A 14,566-nucleotide genomic window follows, 5' to 3' on the forward strand; every position below is an offset into this window, starting at 1 on the left:
CTAACACCTATCACTACACTACAATTAAATAAATTACCTACATTAAATACAATTAAATACATTAAATTAGATAAATCACAAAAACCCCCACTAAATTACAGAAAATAATAAACAAATTACAGATATTTAAACTAATTACACCTAATCTAATAGCCCTATCAAAATAAAAAATTCCCCCCAAAATAAAAAAAAACCCTAGCCTAAACTAAACTAAACTATCAATAGCCCTTAAAAGGGCCTTTTGTGGGTCATTGCCCAAAAGAAATCAGCTCTTTTTCCTGTAAAAAAAATACAAACACCCCCCAACAGTAAAACCCACCACCCACACAACCAACCCCCCAAAAAAATACTAACTAAAAAAACCTAAGCTCCCCATTGCCCTGAAAAGGGCATTTGGATTGGCATTGCCCTTAAAAGGGCATTTAGCTCTATTGCGGTCCAAAGTCCCTAACCTAAAAAAAACCCCCACCCAATACACCCTTAAATAAATCCTAACACTAACCTCCGAAGATTCACTTACCGGGAGAAGTCTTCATCCAAGCGGCAAGATGTCCTCCACAAAGCCAGCAGAAGTGGTCCTCCAGACGAGCAGAAGTCTTCATCCAGACGGCATCTTCTATCTTCATCCTTCCGGCGCGGAGCGGGTCCATCTTCAAGACATCCGACACGGAGCATCCTCTTCTTCCGATGGCTTCTTCGTAATGCATATCTCTTTAAGTGATGTCATCCAAGATGGCGTCTCTTAGATTGCGATTGGTTGATAGAATTCTATCAGCCAATCGGAATTAAGGTAGAAAAAATCCTATTGGTTGATTGGATCAGCCAATAGAATTGAGCTTGCATTCCATTTTTTTTTGTGATTTAGCTAATTTAATTTAATTTATTTAATTGTATTTAATGTAGGTAATTTATTTAATTGTAGTATAGTGATAGGTGTTAGTGTAACTTAGGTTAGGTTTTATTTTACAGGTCAATTTGTATTTATTTTAGCTAGGTAGTTATTAAATAGTTAATAACTATTTAGTAACTATTCTACCTAGTTAAAATCAATACAAACTTGCCTGTAAAATAAAAATAATCCCTAAGCTAGATACAATGTAACTATTAGTTATATTGTAGCTATCTTAGGGTTTATTTTAGAGGTAAGTATTTAGTTTTAAATAGGAATAATGTAGATAATGATAGGAATATTTATTTCAATTATATTTAAGTTAGGGGGTGTTAGGGTTAGACTTAGATTTAGGGGTTAATAAATTTAATATAGTGGCGGCGACATTGGGGGCGGCAGATTAGGGGTTAATAAGTGTAGGTAGGTTGCGGCGACATTGGGTGCGGCAGATTAGGGGTTAATAAGTGTAAAATTAGGGGTGTTTAGACTCAGGGTTCATGTTAGGGTGTTAGGTGTGAACGTAAAATGTGTTTCCCCATAGGAATCAATGGGGCTGCGTTACTGAGTTAGACTTTTTCTCAGCCGGCTCTCCCCATTGATGTTTATGGGGGAATCGTGCGACCAGCTCACCGCTGACTTAATTTTGCTCAATGCTCACTTCTCGTCTTTTAACGCTGGGTTTGTAAAAACCTGTAATACCAGCGCTGTAGGTAAGTGAGCGGTGAGAAAAAACTGCTCGTTAGCACCGCACAGCTTCTAAAGCAAAACTCGTAATCTGGCCGATAGAGATTGTAAAATAAATAATTATGCATTGTCCTTTTTTTGTGATACACTTTATAATTATCATTCAAATAATGTTTTTCTTAATTCTGATAACTGGCTATGAAAGTGTCCATGGCAGAACTATACACATATATGTCCCCAGAAGAGATTATCAGATAAGAAAGAAAACAATAAAAGTTTTGCTAAGACAATGACACTGGCTAGCTTTGTCTGTTGCAGTAACCAATTCTGATTGGTACCTCCCAACAAGGGAAGTGATAGATGAAGTTAAAGGGACATGAAACCCAAATATTTTCTTTCATGATTCAGTAAGAGCATGTAATTTTAAACAACTGTCCAATTTACTTCTATTATTTAGTTTGCTTCCTTCTCTTGTTATCCTTTGCTGAAAGGTTTATCTAGGTAAGCTCAGGAGCAGCAGAAAACCAAGGTTCTAGCTGCTGATTGGTGACTGCATATATAAACCTATTGTCATTGGCTCACCCATGTGTTCAGTTGGAAACCAGTAATGCATTGCTGCTCCTTCTTCAAATAATACCAAAATAATGAAGCAAATTTGATAATAGAAGTAAACTGGAAAGTTGTTTAAAATTGTGTGTTCTACCTAAATCATGAAAGAATTTTTTTTGGTTTCATGCCCCTTTAAAGAGAGATGAAACCCGATTTTTTTCTTGATTCTTGATTCTCATGATTTTGAAAGAGCATGCAATTTTAAATTACTTTCCCATTTACGTGTATTATCACATGTGTTTCATTCTCTTGATATCCTTTGTTAAAAAGCATATTAAAATACGCTCAGTAGCTGCTGATTGGTGTCAGCACATAGATGCCTCATGTGATTGGTTCACCCATGTGCATTGTGCTTTCTTCAAAAAAAGATATCCAAAGGATGAAGCAGATTAGATAGAAGTCAATTGGAATGTTGTTTAAAATTGTATTCTCTATCTAAATCATGAAAGAAAAATTTTGGGTTTCATGTCCCTTTAAGAGATTAAAAAACTTGTTGCAGCATGTAAGATGTTAATGCATTCAAAATTATTTTCATTGTCACCTCCTATGTTAATTTATTGCAAGACAAAAGAAAAAATATTATCATTTTTATATTAAGTTTTTTTTGCTATACTTTAAAGGGACAGTCAAGTCCAAAATAAACTTTCATGATTCAGATAGGGCATGCAATTTTAAACAACTTTCCAATTTACTTTTATCACCAAATTTGCTTTGTTCTCTTGGTATTCTTAGTTGAAAGCTAAACCTAGGTAGGGTCATATGTTAATTTCTTAGACCTAGAAGGCTGCCTCTAATCTGAATGCATTTTAACAGTTTTTCACCACTAGAGGGCGTTAGTTCATGTGTATCATATAGATAACATTGAGCTCATGCACGTGAAATTACCTAGGAGTCAGCACTGATTGGCTAAAATGCAAAACTGTCAAAAGAACTGAAATAAGGGGTCAGTTTGCAGAGGCATAGATAAAAGGTAATTACAGAGGTACAAAGTATATTAATATATCTGTGTTGGTTGTGCAAAACTGGGGAATAGGTAATAAAGGGATTATCTATCTTTATAAATAACAAAAATTCTGGTGTTGACTGTCCCTTAAATGCTGCTTTTTCATATGCATGGCAGAACAATTTTGAGTACAATATTGGTGAGTTTTAGAAACAATTTGATCTGTGAGGCAGCGACAAACACATGAAAGAGTTCACTAATTAATCACAGGAAGTGGTTAACTGACATCACAAACTAACATACATATAGCTGTGCTTCTCTTATGCACCACTGTGCAAGGTATTGTGGGATGTAATGCATATTAATGAGCCTGGCATGAAAGTAAAATAAGTAGTTTCTTTATCCTCTCCGTTTGCTTAGAATGCTGCCTGCAGGGCACCGTTCTTACATCTGAAAGAAAATTATAAAGATTTAAGTGTAGCCAGCAATTGAGTGCCACAATATAGGACGCTGAACGCTCTAGGTTTGGCATTGCTAACTAAATGTAATGGCAGGAACAAATTGTGCAGACTATTTTTTTTTTATCTAATTCAAAAAAGTGCCACTCCACCTCTCTTTTTCATGATAGTGCGAAAAAGTTTTACTCAAAATTAATTATAATGTTAAAAAAAAAACTTTTTTTGTTTTCTCTTTCAAGATGTGAGACTTGACATGTCCCAGAGAGAGGAGATACTGTCCCCAAATTATCATAAGAATAATTAGTGATTAATAAAGCAGGAAATGTGGTATACGTTGGTCATTAATCACAATGACAGCAAAAGACAGTCTGAAGCCGTGAGCAGTATCATTACTTTGAACTGTAGATGCCTCTTGCAGAAAGTAAATATAATTTACTGTAGGACTGATAGATGTTACGATTGTCTGATTAAACAATAAGTAGCTTCCTGGATCACAGTATACTTATAACAGTGACAGTTTTATTATTTATTTACAACAAAACACTTTCTGTCTGTCTGTTAGTCTATTTGTCTGCCTTTCTTATATATAAGGCAACCAACCATATCAAAAGTGTGCTGCAATGGTTCTTTGTAGCAGCAGACATCCGTATGGAGCTTGATGCCCCTGTTTCCGTGCAAGCCTTCAGGCTCACCGGAAACAGAAGTTATGAAGCAGCGGTTTAAAGAAATCAACCGGATCGAATACGATTGGCTGCAATTCTGCAGGGGGCGGCATTGCACCAGCAGTTCACAAGAACTGCTGGTGCAATGATAAATGCCGACAGCGTATGCTGTCGGCATTTATCAGCATTTATCGATGTGCAGTGGACATGATACGCTACATCGTATCATGTCCGCTCACACTATGATAAATCTACCTCATTATATCAAAATTGTGAAGAGGCATGGACTGCTGATTGATACTGATATTGTTCAAAAGTGGATGACCATGATAAGGAATTCTATAATCAAACATCTGTGGGTTAAGATATATTTCTTTCATGTAATTGGCAAGAGTCCATGAGCTAGTGACGTATGGGATATATAATCCTACCAGGAGGGGCAAAGTTTCCCAAACCTCAAAATGCCTATAAATGCACCCCTCACCACACCCACAATTCAGTTTTACAAACTTTGCCTATTTGATTTTATGGTTTCCCTTGCGGAAAATCGTTTCAAGGGTTCTCTGTTATCGGTCGTATGGATTCATCTCCTACCTCCCTTTTCAGATCGATGATATACTCTTATATACCATTACCTCTTCTGATAGATTTCAGTACTGGTTTGGCTATCTGCTATATGTGGATGGGTGTCTTTCGGTTAGTATGTATCATTATTTAAGATACTCTCAGCTATGGTTTGGCGCTTTATGTATAAAGTTTTAAATATATGTATTTTACTTATATTTGCCATGAGTCAGGTCTATGTGTATTTCCCTTTGCAGTCTGGCAGTTTCGTTATGGGAATCATGTTTTAGGTAGTTTGTCTTACCTGGGGTATAGTCTTTTTTTTATTTGACTTGTTTTTTCTTTAAAACTCTCAACTTTCTTTTGCGTCGTGCTTCATACCTGGCGCCAAAAAATGTAGTTTTATTTTACCTCACTTTCTTTTTGGTCCTTGCCTTCTTTATGCTCAGAGGGCTATGCTATTTGCTTTTTTGTTGCCAATTTTATCATTTGCATTTTTTCCCATTCCTGAAACTGCTATATGTGGAAATAAGATATTTCTGTTTACATGTTATTTTTTCTTTTACATTTTACAAGATGTCTCAATCTGATCCTGTCTCAGAAGCTGCTGTAGAATGATGCTGCCTGAACCCAGTTCTACCAAAGCTAAGTGTATCTGATGTAAGCTAGTGGAGATTATATATCCAGCTGTAGTTGTAGCTGTAACAGTTGTCATGATAAGCTTTTGCATGCAGAAAATGTTTCTATTAGTGCTAGTACAGTATCTGTTGTTCCTTCAACATCTTAAGTACATAATATCCCTGTTGATATGAAAAATTATATTCTTGATGTGATACAGAAGGCTATGGCTGCTATACCGCCTTCAAATAAACGTAAAAGGTTTTTTAAAACTTCTCATAATACTGATGACATTTGTAATGACCGGCAACATATTGATATATTCTCATCTGATGAGGATCTCTCTGATTCAGAAGATCCTACTTCAGACATTGACACTGATAAATCATCTTATCTTTTTAAGATTGAGTATATTTGTTCTTTGTTAAAAGAAGTTGTCATGAGATGCAGGACACAGCATAGAAGGTATAATGCTATTTTATTGCAGAGCATAGAAGTATACAGCTTGCACAACACATCTAACTTGGTAACTGCGACATAGACAATAACGACCCTAAACCACGACCCCATCTGGTGATGTCACTTTCCACACTCATTACATCTTCCCCCTTTTCAAAGGACAAAGCATACATTTTTCTTTGCATACATCAAATAACAAGGTATACATGAAGCATACAGAAATAGTTTTGTTTAGTATACAACAAATAACTAGCTAAAGAGAATATATATATATATATATATATATATATATATATATATATATATATATATAAACAATATGAAACACAATACCGACTTGAACATCGGGGTAGACTACCCTAGTCCACAGTGACCATGGGATTATTCTGCCCATACTTCCGGTCACTGCTCTAACTAGTGCTAATCTCGATATCGGCTGGAAGTTTCACCACCCTTCCACTTGATGTCATTTTACATGAACTGTCCTCTGATACAGAAGAAGGTGATTGAGAGTCTGCTGGAAGCAGAGAAGTATCCCCGCTGTGATCTTGCTGAGGTGAAGGTACCCCCCTTACAACAGGGGATCCCACCGGCAGTGGTACTGAGGCATCCAGTCCCAAACTCTCAGGTACTGGCTGAAGATGTCTTCAATTTCGCCGTTGATTGTCCCCCCATCAGTAAGGACTAAATAAGACCTTGGTTCTGGAGAGCGTCCAATTACCGTGGCAGGCGTCTTTCATTTCTGCTCATCATCCAGTTTAATTCTGACAATTTGCCCCACATTCAGCTCCTCCAAGGGCCTCACAGAGTGTTTCCTGTTGTAGAAGAATCAATAGCCCCTTTTAGCCTCTTCATCCCTCTTAAGGACCTCGTCCCGAGGAACAGAGCTAGTTGGCTGGAAGACACCGACAGAGGGTAAAGTGGTGTGAATCTGACGTCCTAGCATCAGCTGTGCTGGGCTGAAACCCGTGGCTTGAATGGGAGTCGTCCTATAGGCCAAGAGGGCTAGGTACAGCTCAGATTGCTTCAAAATGAACTTTGTTGTTTGAACTGCCCTTTCAGCCATTCTATTGGCCTGCGGGTAATGTGGACTCGACGTAGAATGGACATAATCATATTCACTGCTGAAAGAACTGAACTCCGTGGAAGCAAACTGCATTCCGTTATCACTCACTAACTCCATTGGTATGCCCCACCGGGTGAACAAGCGCTTGAGATGAGTGATAACGGCTTGACTTGTAATCTCATTCAAGGGTGCAATCTCCAAATACCTGGAATAGTAGTCAATCACGACTAGGTACTTTTTCCCATGCAGTTCGCACAAATCAGCAGGTATTTTCTGCCACGGGCCTGCAGGCAGCGGAGTAGAAATCAAGGGCTCCCTTCTCTGAGTAGGCCTGCGTACCCGGCAAAAAGCATATTTTGACACATGGCTTGTGATGTCAGAACTGATCCCAGGCCACCATACTGCCGTAGCTGCCCTTTGAAATGCCCAAGTTGCCATCATGAATCCTGCTAAACATCTCCTGTCGCATGCTAACAGGAATAACAATGCGGTCCTGGAACAGCACCAACCCATCCAGCTCCGTGAGCTGCGACCTTTCTGACTGGTAAGAACTTAAAGACATCCAGGCTGCCCGGCTCTCAGGCCAACCTTCTTTTATGTACTTAATAACTTCTTGAAGGTCAGTATCTAAATATGTCTCCTTTCTTATTTGCTCTAGCTTCACTGACGAAATGGATTTGGATGCCAGAACTGAATCTACATACACTTTCACATCTGAATCCGTTGAGGATTCTTCAGCAGCAGCCAGTGGGAGCCTGAAAAGTGTATCTGCTACTACCAGTTGTTTCCCCGGCACATGCACTGCCTGAAAGTTGAACCTGAGCAGCCTGATCAGAAGTCTCTGGCATCTTAGGGGTGTTTTGTCAATATCATAGGAGTTGATTAGAGGAACTAGCAGCTTATGGTCAGTCTCCAGACTAAATTTCTCTAAACCCACTAGGTAACGCTGGAAGCGCTCACAGGCCCAAACTGCAGCCAGGCACTCTTTCTCAATTTGGGCTTTTTTGACTCAGCAGCCATCAGTGTACGGGAACAGTAGGCGATGGGCTGTAGTTTGTTCTCACTCAACTGCAGGAGGGCAGCCCCTAACCCATAACTGCATCAGCACTAAACACTGTCTTTTTAGAAGGATCATAGAACCCCAAAACTGGGGCAGACCCCAGCAGGGACTTGATCTGCACAAAAGATTCTTCCTGTGAAGATCCACAGACCCAGGAAACATCTTTCTTTAGCAACTCTGTGATAGGGTGTAGTATTGTGGATAAATCTGGAAGGAACCTGCCCACATAATTCACAAGGCCCAATACTTGTCTCAGCTCATGTACATCAAAAGTACTTTTCATCTGTTCAATAGCAAGGATTTTATCAGGGTCCAGATTGTTGCCATTCTCATTGATAATATGCCCAAAGTAACATAACTCAGCCTTCCTAAAATGGCATTTCTCCTTATTTAATTTCAGCCCGCACTCTCTAATGGTCTGCAGCACACAGCTCAATCACTGATCATGTTCTTCCAATGTAGACCCATTCACACCAAAATGTCATCCATGACGACTGCCGTGCCATCATGGTCCCTTAGGAGAGAACTTATCTATCTTTAAAAGATTTCAGGAGCAGAGGATATTCCGAAGGGGAGTCTGCAGAAGCAAACTGACCTACCGGTGTAATGAAGGTTGTCAGTTTGCGGCACTATGGATCTAGTGGTATCTGCCAGAAGCCACTGGAAGCATCCAGTGTTGAGAAGAACTTCGCCCCAGCCAATTTCGGAACTATGTCTTCAAGTGTCGGCAGCACATATCTCTCTCTCTTTACCGTGTCATTCAGTCGTTTCAAGTCTACGCAGATGCGTACCTTCCCGTTTTCTTCGCAACAGGCACAATTGGGACACACCAGTCAGTTGTTTCAACAACCTCTTCAATAACTCCCATATTCTTCATACGCAGAAGTTCCTTCTCCACTTGAGGCATGAGTGGGAACGGAATTCTACGAGGAGTGGTAATGCTGTATGGGACTGTGTCACCTTTAAGTGATATTCAGACTGGGTTGCAATTCAGTAGGTCCAATTCACCAAATATGTCTTCTGAAATCTTATTCACTCTGGTGACCAGGCCCAAACCACAGGCTGCTTTTCTGCTCAATAGGTTGTTAACATACTGACCTCTAATAAAATGTACCCACATGGTGAATTTCCTCTGCTTGTGCTCGCAGCTGACAAGAAATTTACCACGGCCACCAGGACTATGAACTTTTGTTGTAACTTTTGCCAGCTGAGGCTGTCGAGGCAGTTTTATAAATGCTGCAAGGGACATAACAGTGATGTCTGCTCCTGTGTCAATCCTAAAGGCAACTTTGGCTCCCATTACAGTAAGAGTAACCCGCCAATCTTCATCTGAACCAGACCGTTCAACAACAGACCCTACAAAGAACACTTTTTGACCCTCCTGGTCACTATGTACCTGCATCTCCTTAATGTATTCAGTTTTACACACCACTTCAAAATGGCACATTCGGTTACATTTTCTACATCTTTTGTACGGTTACACCATGTGCAGCGAGCATGCTGCACCCATCCGCTTCTGGACCTATCTGGTGCCCTTGGTCTACCGCTCACACTGTGCCTTTTACTAGCAGCTCTCCTGAACTGCTGCACTTCATCCACAATAATCTCGGACCTCAGATCAGCACTTCACTTTTTCACCAGTTCCCCCTGGCGGGCCATCCTAATAGCCCCATCCAATGTTAAATCAGCCTCCAACTGTAGCTTCAGTGAGACTTCAGCATCTGCAATTCCTATGACTATTCTGTCTCTGATTTGCTCCTCTTTAGCAACACCAAACTCCCAGAATTCATCTATTTCATACAGGCTGCACACAAATGACTACACAGATTCTCCCACACACAAGTCCTCACTCCTCTCATGAATCACATTTCTTTTGGGCACAAAGTGAGCACTTCGTTTAAAGTCAAATTCTTCCCCTTCTTGGAAAGTAGCCAACATCAGTTCTGCTCAGAGGATCATTCACTGAAAGGGGGAGTTCCCCAAAAAGATGCGGTCACGACAGACCAACGCGTCCCTGTGCACGTTTCACTCCACTCTTGTGGTCGCTTGGAGCTTCTTCCGGGTTGAGAACCCGAAAGAAGCTCCGAGCGACCACGAGAGCAGAGTGAAATGCGCACAGGGACGCGTTGGTCTGTCGCGACCGCACCTCTTTGGGGAACCCCCCTTCCAGTGAATGATCCTCTGAGTAGAACTGATGTTGGCTTGCTATCTCATGCTTTTATGTGGATAAGTATCGCTTCTATTTGAGCAACATCTTACACGCTGCTCGATGCGGTTGAACTGCTTTTGTGCATAGCATTCATAGCACCTTGTTCATAGAACATTTATATGATATCTGTGGTGCAGTGCTTTTCTAACTTGCTTTGAGGATAACTGGTTGAGCCTGAATGGCTTATTACTATGCTTGGTGAATGTGATAGTGAGCTACAGCCTTGAATGGGATGACATCAGCACTTTATGAATTATATGCTGTGATACCGCATTTGCTGTGAATACTAATCCTGCTATAATCATGACCATCATGCTAATGCTTTAACAACTCATTGCTTGACCACATTTATTGCTGCTTTTTCACAGACTACATTTAAAGGACTGCATGCTCTGTTTTGTGGTGCACCACTTTATTCTCTCACAAGCGCTTTTGGATTTTTTGGTGGGATCCCCTCAGTGTGTGTGTGTATATGTTTGTATGAATGGGATAATATTTTATTATTGTGTACATTGATATATCTTGATATTATTATAAAGTGATTTTGCACGTATTCAAATTTGTTTGTTCCTTATTTCTGACTGTTATTTGTAGGTGCTATTTGCCTAGACTTTTAGATTGCACTTATTTGTGTAATCTACTTTCTATTTTACCTATTTTGATATACATTGATCTCTAGGTTGCACTATAAATACTATTTACTTGAGGTGAGCTGCACTTAATTGTGTTTCTATGTTATAAAAGAGAATTAACTTGTACTTCACCACTCTCCTTGTGCAGCTTGGAAGTAATCCTGAAGCGTTGAAACCGCTGACGCCATGTGGGTCAAGCTGCAGGCTGAGAGAAATCAAAATGCTCAGGTGGGGTAAACTTCTACATCATCATTAATCAGGAAACAGAAGCGCAGGCAAGTACTTCTGACACCATGTCATGAGATGCAGGACACAGCATAGAAGGTGCAATGCTATTTTATTGCAGAGCATATAAGTATACAGCTTGAACAACACATCTAACTTAGTAACTGCGACATAGACAGCAACGTCCCAAAATCACGCCCCCATCCAGTGAAGTCACTTCCCACTCTCATCATGGAAGTGTTAATAACTTTTTATATTGAGGAGTCTGGTCCTCTTGATAATAAATCCAGTAAACATTTAAATTCTGTCTATAAACCTCCTGTGACTACTCCTGAGGTTTTTCCTGTTCCTGATACTACTTCTGATGTGATTGCTAAGGAATGGTCTAAGCCTGGTACTTCTTTTGTTACTTCTTCAAGGTTTAAAAAGTTGTATCCTTTGCCAGTGGCTAAATTAGAGTTTTGGGAAAAAGTCCTTAAGGTTGATGGGGCTATTTCTACTCTTGCTAAATGTACTATTATTCCTATGGAATATAGTACTTCTTTTAAGGATCATTTAGATAGGAAGATTGAATCTTTTCTAAGGGAAGCTTATTTGCATTCTGGCTATAATCTCAGACCTGTCATTTCTATGGCTGATGTGGCAGCTGCATCAATTTTTTTGGTTGGATAGCTTAGCACAACAGGAATATGAGTCTGATTTGTATAGCATTGTTCATATGCTTCAACATGCTAATCATTTTATCTGTGATGTTATTTTTGATATCATCAAGAGTAATGCTAAATCTATGTCTTTGGCTATTTTAGCTAGAAGAGCTTTATGGCTCAAATCATGGAATGCTGACATGGTATCTAAATCTAGGCTACTATCTCTATCATTCCATGGTAATAATTTGTTTGGTTCCCAGTTGGATTCTATTATTTCCACTATTACTGGGGGGAAGGGAGTTTTTTTGCCACAAGATAAAAAGTCTAAGGGAGAATCTAAAGCTTCTAATCGGTTTTGTTCCTTTCGTTAGAATAGAGAACAGAAAACTACTCCTTCCCCTAAGGACTCTGGCTCCAATTGGAAGCCACCCTCGAGTTGGAATAAATCCAAGCCTTTTAAGAAACCAAAGCCAGCCCCCAAGACTGTATGAAGGTGTGGCCCTCAATCCAGTTCTGCTGGTGGGGGGCAGATAGAAGTTATTTCAAGACATTTGTGCAGGTTCCGTTCTAAATCATTGGATTCAGGATATTGTCTCTCAGGGGTATCGAATAGGTTTTAGAATAAGACCTCCTGTGAGAAGATTTTTTCTCTCTCACATCCTAACAAATCCTGTGAAAGCTCAGGCCTTTCGGAAGTGTGTTTCAGATCTAGAGCTTTAAGGGGTAATTTTACCAGTTCAACTTCTGGAACAGGGTCTGGGTTTTTATTCAAATCTATTCTTTGTCCCGAAGCAGGAAAATTCTTTCAGACCAGTTCTGGATCTGAAGTTTTTGAATCAATTTGTAAGGGTCCCAACTTTCAAGATGGTGACTATAAGGACTATTCTGCCTTTTGTTCAGCAAGGTCATTACATGTCCTCAAAAGACAGGATGTGTATCTTTACATTCCGATTCATCCAGACCACTATTGGTTTCTGATATTCTCTTTTCTAGACAAACATTACCAATTTATTGCTCTTCCATTTGGCCAAGCAACAGCTCCAAGAATCTTTTTGAAGGTTCTTGGTGGCCTTCTATCTGTAATCAGAGAGCAGGGTATTGTGGTGTTTCCTTATTTGGATCATATCTTGGTACTGGCTAAATCTTTTCATTTAGCAGAATCTCACACGAATCAACTTGTGTTGTTTCTTCAATGACATGGTTGGAGGATCAATTTACCAAAGAGTTCTTTGATTCCTCAGACAAGGGTCACCTTTTTAGGTTTCCAGATATATTCAGTGTCCATGACTCTGTCCTTAACAGACAAGAGACAATTCAAATTGGTTTCTGACTGTCGAAACCTTCAGTCTCGATCATTCCCTTCAGTGGCTATGTGCATGGAAGTTTTAGGTCTAATGACTGCAGTATCGGACACGATCCCCTTTGCTCATTTTCATATGAGTTCTCTGCAGCTTTGCATGCTGAATCAATGGTGCAGGGATTATACTCGGATATCACAGTTGATATACTTAAATCCCAACATTCAACTCTGTCCTGGTGGTTGGAGCATCATCGGATTCTTCAAGGGGCCTCTTTTGTTCGTCCTTCCTGGGCTGTGATATAAACAGATGCAAGTCTCACAGGCTGGGGAGCTGTCTGGGGTTTGAAATCCTCAAGAGGCAAGGTTACCAATCAATATTTTCGGGGCTCTTCAGACTTGGCCTCTATTAAAGAGAGAATTATTCATTCGTTTTCAGACAGACAATATCACAGCTGTGGCATATGTCATCAAGGGGGGACTCGCAGTCCTTTAGCGATGAAAGAAGTATCTTGAATACTTACTCGGGTGGAACTCCTTTCTTATTTCTGCAATACATATCCCAGGTGTAGACAATTGGGAAGCAGATTATCTCAGTCGTCAGTCTTTACATCCAGGGGATCGGTCTCTCCATCCAGATGTATTTTGTCAGATTGTACAGATGTGGGGTCTCCCAGAAATAGATCTGATGGCTTCCCATCTAAACAAGAAGCTTCCCAGGTACCTTTCCAGGTCAAGGGATCCTCAGGCGGAGATAGTGGATGCATTAGCAGTTCCTTGGTTTTACCAACCTGCTTACATTTTCTACCTATAGTTCTTCTTCCAAGGGTGATCTCCAAGATCATATTGGAACAATCACATGTGTTTCTGATAGCACCAGCATAGCCTCACAGATTTTGGTATGCAGATCTTGTCCGGATGTCCAGTTACCAACCTTGGCCACTTCCTTTAAGGCCAGACCTTCTGTCTCAAGGGCTGTTTTTCCATCAGGATCTTAAATCGCTAAATTTGAAGATATGGAAATTGAACGCTTAGTTCTTAGTCATAGAGGTTTCTCTGATTCAGTGATTAATACTATGCTACAGGCTTGTAAGTCTGTTTCAAGGAAGATTTATTATCGGGTTTGGAAAAACTATATTTCATGGTGTTTTTCTCATACAGGGAGTGAAGAATTATTAGGCAAATGAGTATTTTGACCACATCATCCTCTTTATGCATGTTGTCTTACTCCAAGCTGTATAGGCTCGAAAGCCTACTACCAATTAAGCATATTAGGTGATGTGCATCTCTGTAATGAGAAGGGGTGTGGTCTAATGACATCAACACCGTATATCAGGTGTGCATAATTATTAGGCAACTTCCTTTCCTTTGGCAAAATGGGTCAAAAGAAGGACTTGACAGGCTCAGAAAATTCAAAAATAGTGAGATATCTTGCAGAGGGATGCAGCACTCTTAAAATTGCAAAGCTTCTGAAGCGTGATCATCGAACAATCAAGCGTTTCATTCAAAATAGTCAACAGGGTCGCAAGAAGCGTGTGGAAAAA

The sequence above is a fragment of the Bombina bombina genome, chromosome 4 (genome assembly GCF_027579735.1).
Source record: "Bombina bombina isolate aBomBom1 chromosome 4, aBomBom1.pri, whole genome shotgun sequence".
Classification (NCBI taxonomy): Eukaryota; Metazoa; Chordata; class Amphibia; order Anura; family Bombinatoridae; genus Bombina; species Bombina bombina.